Raw genomic sequence first — 13,584 nt, forward strand, 5'->3', positions numbered from 1 at the left:
TTTGCGAGATCTCATAAAACTTGACCCGATTTATTTCTTTATTTTTTCTCAATGTCCCCAAACGGGCTCCGTAAAATGGTAAAATAAATAAATAAATAAATAAATAAATAAATTAATTAATTAATTAATTAATTAATTAATTAAACAGTCAAGCAGTTTTGGAGCAGTTTCAGACCATCATCTTCCAGAATGTAAGTTTCCATTTCTCTCCGTTTCCCATAATAACACTGGTCACATGTCGTCGTGCAGAGTCTCTCTACCTTGGCTGAGGTTTGAGCTCCTCTGGTGTTTTCTAGTTCAACTTCTACTTAGCCTGGTTATGTACATTGCAGAGTTACATAACAGTAATCCTGTTATTATCGGTCTAGTAACAACATGTTTACACTTGGGAAATATCATTTGCTAGTGCAAAGGGGATCATTTTCATCTACTTGTTTTCACAATATTCACAGGCTAAAAGTCAAAAAAAAAAAAAAAAAAAAATCATACCTTGCAGGTTTTAAAGTCATATAGCTGAATAGTTTCCCTGTTTTGATTTTACAGAGATTAGAGGTAAGGGCTAATTTAGGATAGAAAAAAAAAAACAAAAAAAACAAAAACAGAGAAAATAATAAAAAATAATATAAAACAGGATATGAGAAAAAGAAAGAGGTCATTATTATTTAACCCTTAAACACCCAAACATCCACCAACAAACAAAACCATCAACTGACCTAAACTGTTTAATACCTGTTGACCCACTAATCCAATAAATACATGCAAATAATTGGTGTAAAATACAGTTTATCGTCTTTTCATGGTCATCAGATATGACCCATTTAGATATTCAGAGGCTCCGTAGTTACCATGGAAACACCGTCATCTTCTACAAAATTGATTCACCAGTAAAACCCATGGAGTTGGATCAATGACAGTCAATGGAGACACTTATTAATGTTCAATTAATGAGATAATTTGTTGAAAAAGTCACTTTTTCTTCAGTTTTCTTTGTTTCTGATATAATAACTCTCAACTTTAATCTGAGTTTATGAAGCTCTTCATGGTCAGTGAATTAAATATAGAAAAACACATGATTTTTAGTGAAAGAATGCCAAATACAGAGGATAACATTAATAATAATAATAATAATAATAATAATAATAATAATAATAATAATAACAATACATTTTATTTATAAGCACCTTTCAAGACACCCAAGGACACTGTACAACAAGATAAAACAGACAATCCATAGAATACAAAGAAATAAACAGATAAAAGAATAATTACTATATATAGAAATGAAGATGTAAAATGGAGAGTAGAACTTATGGGGGGTAGGCTATTCTGAAAAGATGAGTTTTGAGTCTGGATTTGAATGTGGGGAGAGAATCACAGTTACGGATGAAACATTATAATAAATAGAGTAAAATCCCTTACGAAAGGTTAAATAAAGAGAAACATTCATTTGAGAAGTGCCATAAAAGTAGCACTGGGTCTTGATGGGTTAATTATTATTATGAAAACCACTTTGACATGAGCAAGTTTCTAACACATGATGTTTTTGTGTAAACTTTGCAAAATTCTGGAAGTGAGAGGACAGGAGGTTTTTCCCCTTCTCTGTTTGTTCTCTTCTGTGATTAGCCTTTGTGTAAGCACCAGAACTGTGCTCTTTAGTCAGGGGTGTCAAACTCACTTTAGTTCATGGGCCACATACAGACTAATATGATCTAAATGCATTATAAACTAGACCTTTGAGTAAAGTGGTACCAAAAAAAGGTGTCAGTGCAGATTGCTCATTTTGTAATCAATCAGAAGAAAATGTATGTCATCTGTTTTGGTCCTGTCCCTTTTCAAATATTTTCTGGCAAGATGTCTGTTTTTTTTATTTCTCAAAATATAATTTCTGATTTTTCTTATACTTATTCAAAAATATTGTTTAGTATATACTCATATCCTGCTAACAAATCAGATCAACATTACATAATCAATTTCATTATATTTTTGGCAAAATACCACATTCACAAATGTAAATTTTCAAATCTCAAACCTTCTTTTTTCGTTTTTAAAATTGAGCTTACCCAGTATATTTCAATCATTCAGTACTCTAAAAATAGGAAAACTATAAAAACCACTGATTTATGCAACAGATTTGAACTTTGTGTAATTTTATTTATTTATTTTTTTTTATGTGGTTTGTCCCCTGGCTATGTTCTGTTCTGTTCATGTCTTATTAGTATGTTAATATTGCATTGTACTTGTCATGTCATTATTGTACTTTATACAACATTAACCCTCCGGTATCTGGGTGTGCCTTTTAGGCACACTTTGCACTTCGTTTTAAAAACTTCATATTATTTTTCACAATTTAAATAAGGTTAGAATTCAAAAGTTGTTCATTTTTGCTTGATCTTTAAAATTCTGGCCACCAACTAAAATGTGCACATTGTAAACAAAAGAAAATTACAAGACAAGCATCTGTCTCCCAAGTGTGCCAAAAATGCACTATGTCTTCCATTTGATATGTATGATTAGAGCTGACCTTGATTTACAAAAATAAAATCAAATTAGAGCAGAAAAATAAATCAATATATAATATTTAATAGTTTGATTTATAGGTGTGCATTTTACGCACACTTGGTGACAGATGCTAGTATTTTTTAACATTTGACCTAGCGCCAAAAATAATAATGCAAATTAACCAGTGTTGGAGTTAATCATTGACACATGCCAGGATGCAAAATCAAATAATATGTGATCCACTTTTTTTTTTTTTATATATATATATATATATTTTATTGAAAAGTATGGCACAACAAAGACAAACTCAACAATTCCGGCAATACAAGTCTGACAGAAAAATATAATAGTCACTGTCCAACAAAAGAAAAAAAAAACCCTGAATTCAGAGCCACACTTAACATTTTTATTTATTTTTTTTGAACAAGGTGTACAAGAACCAAACCCACAATGAAAATAAGAATAAGAATAAATTAAAAAAAAAAAAAAAAATTTACCCTGAAAACCAAAAGTAAAATCACATATGTACAAGAAAGAAAATTCTGTAATAAAACGGATATGTGTTCATTCATTTATTCATTTTCTGAACCTGCAGTTGGGATAGGCTCCATGCAAGGAATATATACACATATATAAATACCAAAAAACAAAAACCAAACAAAACAAAAAGCTAGACACACCCACACGCACTCACAAAAAAAAAAGGGGGGGTCCATTAATCACAAGAAAAGTGATCCACTTTTTATGTAGTATATTGGAAAAAAAAAAAAAATGTTGTTTTTTGCATCCCAAAACAAACAAACAAAAAAAAGGTTTGTTTACATTACAAACATGACATTTAAAAGGTTAAAAAAAATATGACAATTATTTAATATTTGATATTTTTATTTACGGCTCAAGTTGATGAAGTAGAAAAAAAGGGTAAAAAAAAAATTAAAAACAAACTGTATGAGAATTGTATTGACATTATTCCACAAGTGAGCCAAAAAGGCACACTTGGTGCTAGTAAGGGATGGGATACTGGAGCGTTAAATAAGTAAAGTGTTACCCCTTTTTTTTTTTTTTTTTATTTTTTTTTTTTTTTATGTCTTTGTAGGAATAGTTTGGGAGGATAGAAGGGACACCTGTGTGTTCAGTAAACCGCAGTGAACCACCGCCCTCAACTCAACACATTACTAAACAGGCAGAACTGGAGCGCGCGCTGGCATTGGCTGACGTCTGCGTCACTCCGGTGCGTAATTACGCAGTGCGCCGTCCAAACTTTGGCACACCTCCACTGTATAATGTGAAGTGTCAGCTCTTGTCGCTTATATCAACCGCACAGTGACGTACACCCGCCGCTATGAGTCAAGACACAATACGAGGAAATCCCCAAGGCCGAGAAAACAACGAGAGGGCCCTTTAAATCGACGTTTTTCTCGGTGTTGTGCCAAGAAAAGAGAGAGAGAAAGCTCTGATAAACAACAACACGGATCACGGGAGCCGCTTTTACCGGATTCAGCTCTTTACTGTGGCCTCGGTAAAGAAGAGGTGAGGTGACGTTTGTGATATTTACCAGTATTGAAGCGGATTACAGAGAAAAGCGGGGTTTATTTTAGAGACGCGCGGAAAAGGAGTTTATTATAGCGAGTGGGTCACATGGTAGAGTGGTGAGTGTAGTGTTGGGCTGTTATAACGGACAGGAGGGGTTTTAATACGTTAGTTGAAATAAGAAATAAGAGTGGGGGGGGGAAAAACACGCGAGTACGTTGGTTATTTCAGTGTAAACAGCCGACAAGAGTTTGTGCGCACTTGCCAAAAGCTGAGCGCTCTCTGACGCATGTGCGCTATTTTTGACAAAAGGTGTTTACTTTCATTGACAGGATAGGAGGACTTTTTCTCTGTTATTTCCAACACGGCTGCTGTTCACTCTCCATACATTCATTGTTGAATGCCATTGCGGAAGTGAGGAGCTGTTTTCGACACGACGCAAAGCTTTGGTTGTGCGGACATCTAGTGGCCAATCAGGAGAAGGCGCCTTCTAGCGGCCGTGGCAGAGATGTACGGAGCATCAGGGATCCCAGAACTCATCCCACCCAGCGGACCCCCACGGCAGCCGGGCCCCGCAGGTCAGTACAACCCGGGCCATCCTCAGGTCAACGGCCACGGAGGAGGGCCAAACCCACAGAGACTGGGCCAGAGGGCACCCAAGCTGGGCCAGATCGGTCGGTCCAAGAAAGGTAAGGATGTTTATTTTCTAAGAAGTGGAGCTGTGGGATGAGTAGGAGCTTTAACCCTTTCATGCATAGTGGACAGCTGTTCAAAAGTGTCCTCTAATATGGATTTTGTTGTTTTAGTTCCATATCAGCCAACACACTTCAGATTCAGATTCAAGTTTATTTGTCATTTCAGCATATAAAAATACACCGAAACGAAATATTGTACTCAGGTCCCCGACTGTCAGCAGCATTTAGTTAAAAATAGTATAAGTTACTGATAAAATAATAAAAATAATCAAATACTGATATAAAAAATAGCAATAACAATAACACCCCCCCTCAAAATTATTTATAAATAACTAAAAAAAAAAAAAAAAGTTTCATTTATAAAGTGCACAGCAGTAAAGTGCCAATTTAAAAGTGCATTCTGGGCTCAAAGTTCATCATTCTAACTGCCTCTGGATAAAAACTGTTTCAGAGTCTGTATTATGTATCATCCCATCATCCCATCACAGCAATTTATACCATTACTGTAAATTTGGTGTTTTAGATAAACCTGATCTGCACTAACATGTTTGATTGGCAAAAAAAGCTAATTGTTATTAAACTGTAATTAAAACTTTTTTTTTCCTTAAGAAAAAGGTTGTTTTTGGGTTTTTTTTTTTGTATATTATTGTTAATACTAATTTTAATACTGACCATAAGTCTTCTATTAGTTTATAAGACACCTAAAAAAAAAAAAAAAAAAAGGCAGAACTGAGAGATTTTGAAGACCAGTTGAAGGTTTTGCGGAAGTGGATAGAAGAAGCAGATATTGGGGACAGAAAACAATATTCGAAAACTAAATTTGAAAACTGAATAGCTATCATAGGTGTCTTATAAACTAATAGAAGACTTATGGTCAGTATTAAAATCAGTATTAACATTATCTCCATGCAGGTATTGTTAAAATGTGAGAAAACATCAGATTAGCAGCAATAAAAATGTTTTTATCTCATAGTTTTCACACAGTATATCAGTAAATACATGTTTCTTTGCTTGTAAAATTAAACACATAATGTCCAGCTGAGTGGACATTTTTGTAACTCCATGAAAAATACGTTCATTTAAAAAGATTAAATCACTTTTTTTTTTTTCATGCCTACATAGAAAAAAATCTTGATTAAGGTTCTCATAATTCATGCATGAAAGGGTTAAATGACCTAGAGCAGGGGTCTCAAACTCATTTTCTTTCAGCCCGATTTGATCTTCAGTGGGCCCAACCATTAAAATAATAGTATAATAACCTATAAATAATGACAACTCCCAATGTTATCTTTGTTTTAGTGTAAAAAACCCATTAAATTATGAAAATACTTACTTTTATAAATTATGCAAACAAAAAAGATGTGAGTAACCGGAAAAAAATGAAATTTCTCAAGAAAAATAAGTGCAATTTTAACAATCATATAGCTCAATTTATCATTTATATATATGTGCATTGTGGATCGGATCTACAAAGACACTAAACACTTAATAACAGGCAGAAAATTATAAAAATTGTGCTTAATTTTCTTAAGACATTTCAGGTTGTTCATATTTGTTCAGGTTATTCACATTTGATTGTTAAAAATAGTTTGTAAATGTAAATATTTTCATAATTCATAATAATAGCATAATAATCTATAAATAATGACAACTCCAAATTTTTGTTTGTGTTTTAGTTCAAAAAACCCCATTAAATTATGAAAATATTTACATTTACAAACTATTCTTTACCAATAAAATGTGAATAACCTGAACAAATATGAACAACCTGAAATTTCTTAAGAAAATTAAGCGCAGTTTTTACAATTTTCTGCCTGTTACTAAGTGTTGAGTGTCTTTGTAGATCTGATCCACAATGCACATATATATATAAATGATAAATTGAGCCATAACATTGATAAAATTGCACTTATTTTTCTTAAAGAAATTTCAGTTTTTTCAGAGTATTCACATCTTTTCTGTTTGGATAGTTTATAAAAGTAAGTATTTTCATAATTAAATGTTGTTGTTGTTTTTTTTGCACTAAAACACAAACAAAAAAAATATGAATAACCTAAAAAAACTGAAATTTCTCAAGAAAAATAAGTGCAATTTTAACAATATTATGCCTCAGTTCATCATATCTACATGTGCATTGTGGATCAGATCTACAAAGACACTCAACACTTAGTAACAGGCAGAAAACTATAAAAAAAATTGTGCTTAATTTTCTTAAGATATTTCAGGTTGTTCATATTCATTCAGGTTATTCACATTTTATTGTTAAAAATAGTTTGTAAATGTAAATATTTTCATAATTCATAATAATAGCATAATAATCTATAAATAATGACAACTCCAAATTTTTTTGTGTGTGTTTTAGTGCAAAAAAACCCCATTAAATTATGAAAATATTTACATTTACAAACTATTCTTTACCAATAAAATGTGAATAACCTGAACAAATATGAACAACCTGAAATTTCTTAAGAAAATTAAGCGCAGTTTTTACAATTTTCTGCCTGTTACTAAGTGTTTTGTGTCTTTGTAGATCTGATCCACAATGCACATATATATATATAAATGATAAATTGAGCCATAACATTGTTAAAATTGCACTTATTTTTCTTAAAGAAATTTCAGTTTTTTCAGATTATTCACATCTTTTCTGTTTGGATAGTTTATAAAAGTAAGTATTTTCATAATTAAATGTTGTTGGGGGTTTTTTTGCACTAAAACACAAACAAGAAAAATATGAATAACCTGAAAAAACTGAAATTTCTCAAGAAAAATAAGTGCAATTTTAACAATATTCTGCCTCAGTTCATCATTTCTACATGTGCATTGTGGATCAGATCTACAAAGACACTCAACACTTAGTAACAGGCAGAAAATTGTAAAAAAAAAAAAAAAAAAAAAGTGCTTAATTTTCTTTAGACATTTCAGGTTGTTCATATTTGTTCAGGTTATTCACATTTTATTGTTAAAGGATAGTTTGTAAATGTAAATATTTTCATAATTTAATGTTATTTTTTTGCACTAAAAGACCAAAATTTATAGGCATAATGTAATATTGTTTTTGTTTTTTTTTTCACATCAAACCGATAAGAAAATATGGAGTCATTATTTTTTGTAGGTTATTATGCTGTTATTATTTTACTTGAGATCTTATTGATTGATCTGTATGTGGAACCTGAACTAACATGAGTTCGACTGCTTTGACTGTGGAACTTTTGCACTTTGCAAATTCATCCCATGGGCTGGAATGGAACTTTTGGCGGGCCGCATTTGGACCCCGAGCCGCATGTTTGAGACCCCTGACCTAGTGTGAGGAATGCAAGGTGCTTTTTATTGTAGTGTTCCTTTTTTATATATTTATTGTCAGTCTGTGAAAGATGGGAACATTTCTGACAATGAATAGACAAAAAGAACTATTAAGATACACTTTTCTTATAAGGATTATTAAACGTATTTACACTCTGTGACTATTTTCACATTAAGACTTTTCAGAGCTGTAGAAATAACCTAATATACACTACACACAAAAAAGTTAAGGATATTTTTACTTTTTGGGCTATTTTTTTCCAGTTGGGATTCTTGCACAGGGTTTTTTACTTTTTTGTGTGTGAATTGAATTGAAACACATTTTTTTTAATGACGAGACATAGTTTTATTTACAAATGGCAAAAATGACCAAAAAATTACAAAAAAAAGAAATATCCTTACCTTTTTGTTTGTAGTGTACATGACATTAGGTCAAAAAGTACGAAGTATTTAATAACACGTAAGTAAATTTGTCAAATACAAAAGTTAATACAAAATTAAAAAAAAAAACAAACTGCATTACACTATCATAAAATCTTTCTCTTCCATTAAAGCAGTGATATTCTAAACAGTATTTTTAATAGCAAACACAGGTTTAATACTTTCCTAAATAAACTTGAAGTATAATATTCTGCTCCCTGGTTTTGACCTGTTAACTGCTGTCGACGTACATGGAATCGCTGACCCATGATTTTTTTCTCTTCAGTGGATTTGGATGATGAAGACCTGGACGACATCATGAACAACAATGGGCAATGTCCTGTATCCCTGTCACCCATCTCCTAAACTTCACCAAGAAGTGCCAAACTAATCCCCCAGGACGCCAAAACGCCCCATCAGTGATCTTTGGCCTTGATCATGTCAAGTGTCTTACTGAAGCTTCTGATGGCTGAACAAGGCACAAAAACGGCTAATTTTGCGCCAGCTGAAGCCTAGGCCCTGATTGTAAATAGTCTTTATTTAATTTACCTTTGGTCAGACTGTGAATGAAATGTATTGCATTGCCCTCTACTGTATACCTCGGGTGGTAGTCGACTATCAGGACTTGAGAAAGATTTGGCGCGATTGTCTATATTTTTCAGAGCTTCTTAAAAAGGGCTACATTTCTAAAATTGCACTGAGTGAATCGTTGGATGAAAAGCAGCCTCTCAGCAGCCGGTTTGCGGCGGGGGTTACTGAATGTGGGTTGGCTGCGTGAGGAAGCAGAAGCCTGTTAATGCGTATCACACAGGTGAATTGTTAAGCTTTGGTTGTGCAATGACTATCACTCTCTCCTCTTACACTGATGCAAGTGGTGTACTATTATCCAGTGGATGAAAGCTCGCTATTTACAAAAGAAAAAACTACAGCTAATAGTTATTTATTGTTACAAAAATAAGAAGAGACACTTTGTGTTGTTATGGCCTCTCTATGTTTTTTACTTGTTCTTGAATGGTTATTGCTTCAGTCATCTATAATTAAGATTTATTATGTTTCCAAATGGTGCACTTTGTGGGAATGCCTGTTATGTGCAGTGACATGTTGCAGAATTCTATGCATGGAGTCTGTTAAAGCATCAAAACACATAACTGGTTTCCTGATATTAAGGGCTATGTAGGTAGTATTTAAAATCCAACCACTCTTTTGCTCTTTTGCAGAGTCAACATTTCAGCACATTGTTGGCCTGAGCTGCAAACTCAGCAGTAAATTATCATAAACAAGTACACAGCCCTGCAGGTTTGTTGTTTCTAGAGGCAGGTTTCCCAGTCGGCCAGACAACTGTGATAAACATGTACACTTCTAAATGTTTGAAATAAATTGCCAAATGATATTAGATTCTTTTGGTAGGTCATTACCACTGATTGGCACTTTTATCTGTTGTAAACCAAACTTTTGCTTAAATCAATATTCAGTCATGCAGCAGAAATCTGCTTGCTGAACCACACCCAGATTTAGGTGGATTACTTTAAACCTCATGATTACAGCATGATATAATGAAAACAAGTGACGATCTGTGATTAACTTTCACTGCTGAGACAATCTTACACTGACATTTTTGACTATTGTGTTTTTTTTAAAGATTGCTGTGTGGGGTGACCCCTTATCTGTAATGGCTCATGCTAATGTCATGTTACCTATTTTGGGGGAAAATTTGTTAGTGTTTCACTATTTTGCGTCGTAAAAGCACTGCATTTCACAGCTCATTCTCTGACTCAAAGATTGTTGTTTGGGTTGTTGTTACCATTTGCATGGAAATGGTCAACTTTTCGTATTGCATCTCGCAAAATAAAAGATGAATCTTTGTGGAATATTTGTCTTTTTCACTGTATGTAAACTTATTTACAAGATAGAAGGTTGTTTTTCTGGACAGGGAGATTCAGTTTTTTTTTTAAAGGTGCAATATGGAACATTTATGCATATTTTTGTGCTTAAGAGTGTTGTGATGGAAGCTGGTCATGTTGAAATGAACAGACTCCATTTCTGATCTGATGATTCGCTGGTGTAGCTGCTGTAGAGGAGCAGAAGGGAGGCATTTTAGGATAGGCAGCAATTTTCATGAAAACGTCATCTATATCAGGGGTGTCAAACTCATTTCAGTTCGGGGGCCACATTTAGCTAAATTTGATCTGAAGTGGGTCGAACCAGTAAAATAATAACATAATATCAAAATAACGTCAACTCCAAAATTTCCCTGTTTTAGAGCGAAAAAACTAAATTTACATTATGAAAAGGTTTACATCTACAAACTATCCTTTCAAAAGATGTGAATAACATGAACAAACTGAAAAACATAAGTGTAATTTTAACAATATTCTGCTTCAGTTTATCATTTACACAAGTACGTTGTAACTTACAGATCACAGTGGATCTACAAACACACAAAACATTTAATAACAGACTGGAAATTGTTAAAATTGTACTTACTTCTCTTAAGACATTTCAGGTTGTTCATATTTGTTCAGGTTATTCACATTTTTTGCAAAATTATACTTTGTTTTAGTGTAAATACATGAAAATATTTACATTTACAAAGAGAAAAATTTGGAGTTGTCATTATTTATATGTTATGATGAAAATATTTTGGTCTGGATGTGGAACCTGAACTAAAAGAATTGTTACTATCTTCAGTGTAATTTTTGCATTTCACAAATTCATCCCAAGGACCGGACTGGACCCTTTGGCGGGCCGGATTTGGCCCCCGGGCCGCATGTTGGACACCTGTAATCTATATGGAGTGTTCCATATAGAAAAAATCAATACAGACTGTTATCATGGATGTAGACAAACTGGTACACTGCAAATTGTTTGTTTCTTACCAAGATAAAAGAAATAAAAAAAAAGATTTCAAAGTTTTAGATAATTTATCTTGTTTTAAGAGTTAATTTCTTATTTTCAGTGTTCATACATCTGTAGACATGCTTATTTCTAGATTTAACCATCTTAATTCAAATCTTGTCAAGTGAAATTATCTTGTTGATGGGCTGATATTTCACTTGTTTTGAGTACCGTTTTCCTCAGATTTAATGTTTTTATCTTGGTTTTTTGACACCACTCTTTTTTGCAGTGTAGGATACAGTGTAGGTACCTGGGGAAGGTGCTTATTCTTTAAAATATGTTTCACAGATTGGAAATACAAAGTAATTAATACATGTAAATTTCTTCACATAAGTTACGTATTGCACCTTTATGGATCAGTATACAGTATATGACATAATAAAACACTACAAGTGGTGTCACTTCAGTTCGATGAGATGTGGAGCACGACACATAAAATGTTTTGTTAACTTTATTTCATAGTATTTTTTTTTTTTCCCAATTAGTTTTGAGAACATAGGGAGCACAGGTTGGATGATGCATTTGCTGTCTTGCAGTGTAAACAGTCTACAAGTTAGCACATAAATGAGCCAATAATAATATTAAGTACCGATAAACATGTTTGTTATACATGTCCTTACAGTCATTTCGAACACACCAAATGTGGAAAATATACAATTATGACTTAAAAAAAGGCAATCTCTCTTTAAAGGAAAAAACATGTAAAAAATATCCCTTTATAACAGGGGTGTCAAACTCATTTTCTTCCGGGGGCCACATTCGACCAAAATTAATCAGAAGTGGGCCGGACCAGTAAAATAATAGCATGATAGCCAATAAATAATGACAACTCCATATTGTTTTTAGTGCAAAAAATAACATTCAGTTACACTAGTATTTACATTTACAAACTATCCAAACAAAAGGATGTGAATAACCTGGGGGAAAAAAAGGAATTTGTTAAGAAATATAAGTACAATTTTATCAATATTCTGCCTTGACTTATCATTTATACATATGCATTACAGATCAGATCTACAAAGGCACAAGCAGGATATTGTTAAAATTGCCCTTAATTTTCTTCAGACATTTCAGGTTGTTCATATTTGTTCAGGTTATTCACATTTTATTGTTAAAGGGTAGTTTGTAAATGTAAACAATTTTCATAATTTAATGTTTTTTGCTCTAAATCAAAAAGAAAAAATTGGTGTTGTCATTATTTATAGGTTATTATGATATTATTTTTGACTCTGATGCCCTAACTTGCACTTTGTAAATTCATCCTGCAGGTCAGATTGGAACCTTTGGCGGGCCGGATTTGGCCCCCGGGCCACATGTTTGACACCTATGCTTTAAAGGAAAAAAATGTGTAAATAATAAAAATATCCCTTTATAACAGGGGTGTCAAACTCATTTTCTTCCGGGGGCCACATTCGACCAAAATTAATCAGAAGTGGGCCGGACCAGTAAAATAATAGCATGATAGCCAATAAATAATGACAACTCCAAATTGTTTTTACTGCAAAAAATAACAGTCACTTACACCAATATTTACATTTACAAACTATCCAAACAAAAAGGATGTGAATAACCTGAAAAAAAAGGAATTTGTTAAGAGATATAAGTACAATTTTATCAATATTCTGCCTTGACTTATCATTTATACATATGCATTACAGATCAGATCTACAAAGGCACAAGCAGGATATTGTTAAAATTCCACTTAATTTTCTTTAGACATTTCAGGTTGTTCATATTTTTTCATGTTTGTCACATTTTATTGTTAAAGGGTAGTTTGTTAACATAACCATTTTCATAATTTAATGTTTTTTGCACAAAATCAAAAAGAAAAAATTGGTGTTGTCATTATTTATAGGTTATTATATTATTTTTGACTTTGATGCCCTAACTTGCATTTGCAAATTCATCCTGCGGGCTGGATTGGAACTTTTGGCGGGCCGGATTTGGCCCCCGGGCCGCATGTTTGACACCTGTGCCTTAAAGGAAAAAAACATGTAAAAAATAAAAATATCCCTTTATAACAGGGGTGTCAAACTCATTTTCTTCCAGGGGCCACATTCGACCCAATTTAATCAGAAGTGGGCCGGACCAGTAAAATAATAGCATAATAGCCAATAAATAATGACAACTCCAAATTGTTTTTTGTGAAAAAAATAACATTCAATTATGCCAATATTTACATTTACAAACTATCCAAACAAAAGGATGTGAATAACCTGAAAAAAATGGAATTTGTTAAGAA

The sequence above is a fragment of the Sphaeramia orbicularis genome, chromosome 18 (assembly GCF_902148855.1).
Source record: "Sphaeramia orbicularis chromosome 18, fSphaOr1.1, whole genome shotgun sequence".
Taxonomy (NCBI): Eukaryota; Metazoa; Chordata; class Actinopteri; order Kurtiformes; family Apogonidae; genus Sphaeramia; species Sphaeramia orbicularis.